The sequence below is a fragment of the Nematolebias whitei genome, chromosome 10 (assembly GCF_014905685.2).
Source record: "Nematolebias whitei isolate Nwh7 chromosome 10, NemWhi1, whole genome shotgun sequence".
In the NCBI taxonomy this organism is placed as follows: Eukaryota; Metazoa; Chordata; class Actinopteri; order Cyprinodontiformes; family Rivulidae; genus Nematolebias; species Nematolebias whitei.
The window spans coordinates 29679026-29685923 of NC_056507.1; the positions used below are offsets into that span (position 1 = coordinate 29679026).

Genomic DNA, 6898 nt, shown 5'->3' on the forward strand with positions numbered 1-6898 from the left:
TCTGTATGTCGAAAAAGTTATAGATTGGTGTAAATGTCAGTAGCTGCAGTTTCTAATAACTTATATTTAGGACTTGTGGGTTTTTTTTCCTCTTAGTGTTAAGGTATGGAACCTGCAGCAGGAGGTCAAAGTGACATTCCAAATCATCAGTCAACCAGTGAAGCAATGAATATCACATTTTAACACTACACGGGAATGTCAAAGTGATGAGAACGCACAGCAAACTGGGTGCAGGGGCTGTTTCTCTCCGTCAGAGAGAATTCTAGAAGGTTAGAATTATAAATATGGTCGTCAAACTGCTCCCAATTTTTCTGAACACCCAAACATCAAATGACTTGGTTACCCCTATGATCCGTAAAACTGAAAGTGTGAGAATAAAAGAGGAGCTGTGGTGTTATGTTGCCACTAAATCAGAGCGAAACACAATTAGAGCTTTATTTATAGGAGAGAATAAAAGTTACAAAGTTAGGTAACATGTAAATCAAAACATAAAAATTAATGTACTTGGTTTTTTTGGGGAAAAAAGGTACAGTCTCTAAGTTTAAACATTTGATGTTTGCTATGTTACACTATTAATAAAATGTGGGTTTATGACTTTTGCAAATCATTGAATTCTGCTTTTTTTTATTTTTGCATTTTACCCAGGGGTGATTCTAGGATCTGACCTTTTGGGGTGCTTAGCCCCCAGTACTGACAATGGCTCTTGACTTGAACATCACACCCCATGGTGTAGTTTGTGAAAAGTGCAAAGGCTGAAGCACCTGGTATTACCAGGCAGTCTCCCATCCAAGTACTAACCAGGCCTGAACCTGCTTAGCTTCTGAGCTCAGATGAGATCAGGCGTGTTCAGGGTGGAATGGCTGTAAATGAGGAGCCCCATCACAAATAGAAAAGGATCATAGCAAACAAAGACTAAACTCGTGCAATCAGAAGTTACAACATCTATCTACATACAAAACACATCAAACAAAGCACAGCTTTAAGCATTAACCTTTAACCATCACCCTGTGACTGCAAAGTGTTTGTAATTCAAAACCCCGACAATGTTGTCTGCAGGTAAGGAGCGTTTACCTTCGGGACAAATTGAGGTCGCTAATTGGCCAGTTGCTGACGAGCGTACTGGGTTGGTTGACAGGTAGCATCGAGGATCCGACTCGTGCAAAAAAAACAAAAATCGTAGATTTCCTTGACCCGTTTGAGTGTCATCATTTATTATTAGTACTTATTTATTCCAAATTTATTAAATATTTTGGTGATTTTAAGATTTGAGAACTGAGCTTCTTTACAAAATCCTCATGATGGTTTCTTGATTTTTCAGGGGTGTTAAGTTAAAATTTAGGGGTGTTTGAGCACCCCCAAAAAGAGGCTAAAATCACCACAGATTTTACCGATGCCTCACTTTGTTTTGAATTCGGGTTGTACCTAACAGGTTTACGTGGCACCTCTTGGGCCAAAGTAAAACATTCAGCATGGCTCCCACCACTACCCATAAAATTAGAAGTATAATACGAGTTCCAGAAACCATCGGACTCTAGAAACCATCTTAGCACCATCAAACTGGTTGACCCACTATGTGAAGGTGCTATTTATGACTGTTTGTTGCGGCTCCTCGGACTGATGAAGTCATCTGGATGAAAGATGAAATGTTTCAACCAAAAGAAACCATCCAGAAGACCTGACTTAACTTTGTTGGATATGATAAGAGTTGTTAGTTTGAACAGGGAGCATGGTGATACAATCGAATAATCTAATAAATCTGACTGGAAATTTGAGTTCAAAATGCCTCTTATCTTATGAAATGTTAGCAAGAACAGTTATACATATTATAAACAGGAGTCACCAAATACCCTGTCTAAACCATAGATTGGCTTATATTTTTTCTTTTTTTATCTAAAATGAAGCAGATTGGCTCAAATTCATATTTCTGATCCAATGTCTTGAACTGCAGTGACTCTTATGTTTACTTTCTTGTTACTTTTTGGAAGTTTGTTAAAAAAAAAAAAAAGAAATCTGAATCAGTTTATATTTACATTTTTGTTTTTTCTGTTTTCAAGCCAGGGACTGTCAGGAGTATTTCTGCCACTCTGAGGTTGGAAGCAGGAGATGCTGTAATCATGTGACATGAATGACTACTGTACTGTTTCTTCTCTGTGATTTTAGGGGGAAACAGAGATTAACTCGAACCTCCCAGTACCTGCCTTTTCTCCGTCCATTCATGTTTTTAATTTTCATCCACTCTTCCACCAAAACCTATAAGAGACTCCGAATGCATGTGTCTGATCTCTTGGTAGTAAACTAACAGGAGGTTCTTTAAGATCCCAATCCAGGCTGTCAAATCTGTCTGGAGCACGTTACACGAAGTGCTGCTGCAAACAGTGGGTAATGAACAGCGGGGAAGGGAGCACAGCAGGCTGTGTTTAGACAAGAAGAAGGGAGAACATGGAGCAGCTGAAAGGACACAAGATGCATTTCCTCTGAACTTCTCGGAGCAGGTCCAACCTTGGGCTACAAACTACAAACTTTATCATCAGCTGCTCCTCTGCCATGCACATCACTCCTTTATTCTGAAGTAATACTGACCCGCGGTTTATGAGCTCCAAATATAACAGAGATTAATATTTAATTCTAACTGCGTTGTATTAAATTAGTATTTCAGATACATTAAGGAGCCCAGGGCGAACATGACCCCGGCTTACATTTAGATACAATAAAAGCCAAGCATTCCTTAAGGAAACGCTTATTATCCTCCGCCTGCCATGCCAGAGTTTTACATTATGATTATCTGATATGGCAAAATGACGGAGCTGTAGCCGGTTTGGTCAGTCCTTGAAAGTAACCTTATGTGCCATCTCAAACAATATCATGACAAGTCACATTCAGAGCATTAGAAATTACTCTCAGCTACTCTCCAGATCAAATTTTGGCTGTTTATCTGAAAAACTGACTTGATTACAGCCATTTTCATGTTTGCTGAGGTTGATAAGCTGTAACGGCCGTCTTCAATTGAACTGACTCCAAAACAGAATCAGTTATGGATGTACATACTATGATTATTTACTGAAGGTTACAATAAAATATGCCCAGCGACTTATAAGATATTTTGATAACAGACGGAGATGATTCCAAGTATCCAACAATTTTCAGTCAGGTCATCTGGACAGTTTCTTTTTTTGCTGAAACAGTTCACCTTCCATCCAGAAGGCTTCATCAGTCAAGGAAACACACAACAAAACTGATTCTTTCCCCAAACAGCTTACTCCAAAGTGGAACAAACCAGTTATGTTGGTGCTAAGATGGTGTCTTTGGCACGCCCCCCGTCTGTTGCTGGCACTCTTCCTCGTCGACAGTCATGTCAACTGTCCAAGTAGTTACTGGCAAAATTGAAAGCAAAGGTGTAGAACGATCTGTCAGTGTTCTGAATGTGTGATATGGATGATGCTCACCTACTACCACACCAGAGTTTTAGATCAATATCTGTAAAACTCACTACGTCATAGCCATTTTGGTGTTTTACAAGGTCTACTACTACTACTAGCTGGAGCGGCCATCTTAAATCTTGTTGAGTCCAAAAGTTAATCTATTATACATTTACATCCATTGATTATTCTTTGCAAGTTTAGTTAAAGTACAGTCAGTCGTTCATGAGATATTTCGCTAACAGAGAGCCACAGGCACACACACTCAAACAGGTAAAAACATCATGGTATGATTTTGGCAGTGGGCGATAATAAAAGGTGTGTATAGAACCTACGATACCAGAATAATAATCTGCGATCATTTAACAGCACCCATAGTTTTCTAAACCAGATTCTAGCAGGTAAAACAAACTCAGGGGCTGGTTGTAAATATCAAAACTGAGTTAAATGGGGCACTTGCAGGTGCTGCACATCTGTGCGTAGATTCTGCTAAATAACCTTTGGCGATTCATGTTTTATACATGACTCTTCCTTGGTATGTCTCATGTCAATAGACCCTGTGCGAACTGTCCTTAATGAGGTCTGTCAGGCGCTTTAAGAAAAAAGAAGCCCGTCAGAAGAAGCTGGGAGCCACATGGCTGTCAACCCTCAGCCATGTCTGATGTGCAGTCATTACATGTTTCCCTCAGAGTCAGAGCTTGGTCAGTGGGGCATCTCAAATTGCAGCAAGCTCCAAATATTAGCAATAATTTTTAGGCTGATACTTGGACACCAAACCTTTTAATAAATCACTTTTCTTGCCCTGCTTTGGTTTCTAATAACTGTGCTCGTGCTCCCTTTTCACCCTCTCCTCTTCTTTGCGCAGGTTTTGTGTTCGCCCTGTAATTAAGATGTGATTTTGTTTTAGGGGACAGCAGACTCTGAGACAAGGGAACAACACGTTGACCCCTGAAAAGGCTGATGTTGAGGCCTCATTATGTCAACCAGGGCTCTCTGATTAATTAATTCCTCTCTGCTAATTGTCCAAAAAAGATCTCCTTTGTGTCATTAAGTGTCCTCAGTGTCACTGCAACAACAATTCCCTGTCTTTATAAAGCGAAAAAGCACAAGTATTTTAAAGTACTGTTTCGGCTCTTTTGACGTGGGGTTATGTGGATAAATTATACACAATTAATACCTTACCTGTAATAGATAGCTCTTTGAGTTTCATTCTGACTGCACTTGTAAGCTAACTGCTTGGCAAAGTGAAGCCAAAACCCATTCTCAGTCCTCAAAGGTTTTACAATTAACGTAAACACGGTTATCAATTTTTACTTTACATTGCAGAGATGTATGTATTACGCTATTCTTCCAAGAAGTGCCCCAAACTGCACATTAAGAGCTACAACTAGCTTCAGCTGCCACTATTTCTGCTTAAAAACGATCATATAATTTTATTTAAGCAACCAAATATTGGTTTAAATGTTTATAAATTAGTGTTCATATGGACCGCTAAATCTTTGTTTTATTTCATTTTATTTTTTTCATATTGGGGTTGTTTTAAGACGGCATCTATCCACTTTGATCTAGACCCTGCACGGACTCGCAGGTAGCTCATAAATCATCATCATCATAAATCATAAATCATAAATAAAGTTTAAACTTTATTTTACCTAACCGAGATGATTCTTCTATTTGTTTATAACCTTTTCGCAGAACCTTACTTAATAAAAATGGAACTATTGCTTCAAGTAGCAATATTCTACATTTTATACTTTGATTAAACCAGTTAACCAGTTTGATTAAACCATTTGCACTTCGATTTTAGAATAGAAATATCACGTTGCTTTGCATTGTTGGCACAAATTGTTACAAAATGTTGTTAGAGATTTGTCATTGACTGCAACTGCAAGATATTATGTGACATAATATGAAATAGACAGGAGCTAACATTTGCTTGTTGTAATGTTTTGTCCTAACTGTATTAATGGGACTCTTATTCTGAAATACCCAGTTACTCAAAAAAGAAGTAGCACTACGGTTTGGGTAAATTGACAGCATGACGGCTGCCGGTGTAGTTGTATGACAAATACAGAATAAATGTAGTTAACTCCAGCAAGCTGATGTACTGGTGGATTTATTAACAAGCCGACAGGCACAACATGGTGTCAGAGTAGCTTACGGGCCCGCACGTAATAATAAAGGGGTAATGTTTTATCGTCGGACGAGAGAATTTGGAAGACCTTTGGTGTTCCAACTCTGCGGATGGACTGGGATTCATCCAACCTGCAGGACGCATGGCGCCACTTCAAACAGCATGCAGAGCTGATGTTTAAGGGACTGCTTGAACGTAAAACTGAGGAGCAGAAATGCAGTTTTCTCCTGCTGTGGATTAGAGATAAATGTTGCATCTGTGTCAGCAAAATCAATTATTTTGGTCACAAACTCGCAGCAAACAGACTTGAGCCATATCCCATGAACGTGAAAGCGATCCACAACATCCACAACATGCCACCACCAAAAAAAATGAAGCAGAGCTGGAGACAATCCTCGGCATGGTGAATTATCTGGCAAAGTTTGCACCAAAACTCGCCGAGGTAAGTGCACCACTCAGACAACTTCTACAGCGCGATAAAGAGTTCAGATGGGACGAGATGCACGGAAAAGCATGTGAAAAAATGAAAGAGACAATAACGACTGAACCAGGGAGAGTACTAGCCTGCTTTGACCTGAAAGAAGAAGTGACACTGCACGTTGATGCATCAAAACATGGGTTAGGTGCTACCATTATGTAGGACTGGACAATAATTTGATATGTCACAATATAATTTTATTCAATAACGGTGATATGAGTTTTAAGCACATTTTTTATATTTCTATATGATTACAGCGTTTCACTGACACATTTCTTTTTCTGTTCGTGTTGAAGCGGCCGATTCAGTTTCAATCAACAGAACAGAAAAAGGTGCGACACAACTACGTAAGTGCGTGGTGACGTAGATGTTACGCAGAGCTCGAGTCCAGAAGGCGTTAGCGGCAGCAGGCTAGGCTAGGCTAAGCTCCAACGCGTGTTAAGTTTTCGCTTCAAAATGAGTGCCCATGACCGTCAGAATGTGACTGAACAAGTTTCACAAGTGAAGAGAAAGTAGATGACATAATCGATAAGAGAGGAAAGACTAATTTGGCGGTGTGGAAGTGGTTCGGCTATCTAAGATCTGATAAACTGCAGGTTTCAGTGTGCTAAAAAAAGTGACAGAGTCGTTCCAACTAGTGATGGGAACACATCTAACTTGTTCCGCACGATAGAATCTGCTGAGAGACAGAAGATGAAGCGCAATAAAAGTTTGAGCCAACGTGCCCCTGAAACAACACCCCCCCCCCCCCCCCAGCTGTATCAAAAGACAAACCCATGCTGCATGGGTTAGCTTAAGTTGTTTAAAGTTAAAAGTATTAACATTGACAAAGTTGAGAGTTTTATGTTTATTTGATGGTGATTTCAAAAT

At 39.5% G+C, this 6898-nt stretch overlaps 1 pseudogene; it reads right to left on the reverse strand.

Moving 5' to 3' along the window:
- Nucleotides 1-749: 749 nt before the first annotated feature.
- LOC119416564 lies at nucleotides 750-868 on the reverse strand (annotated as a pseudogene).
- Between the last annotated feature and the right edge of the window lie 6030 nt (nucleotides 869-6898).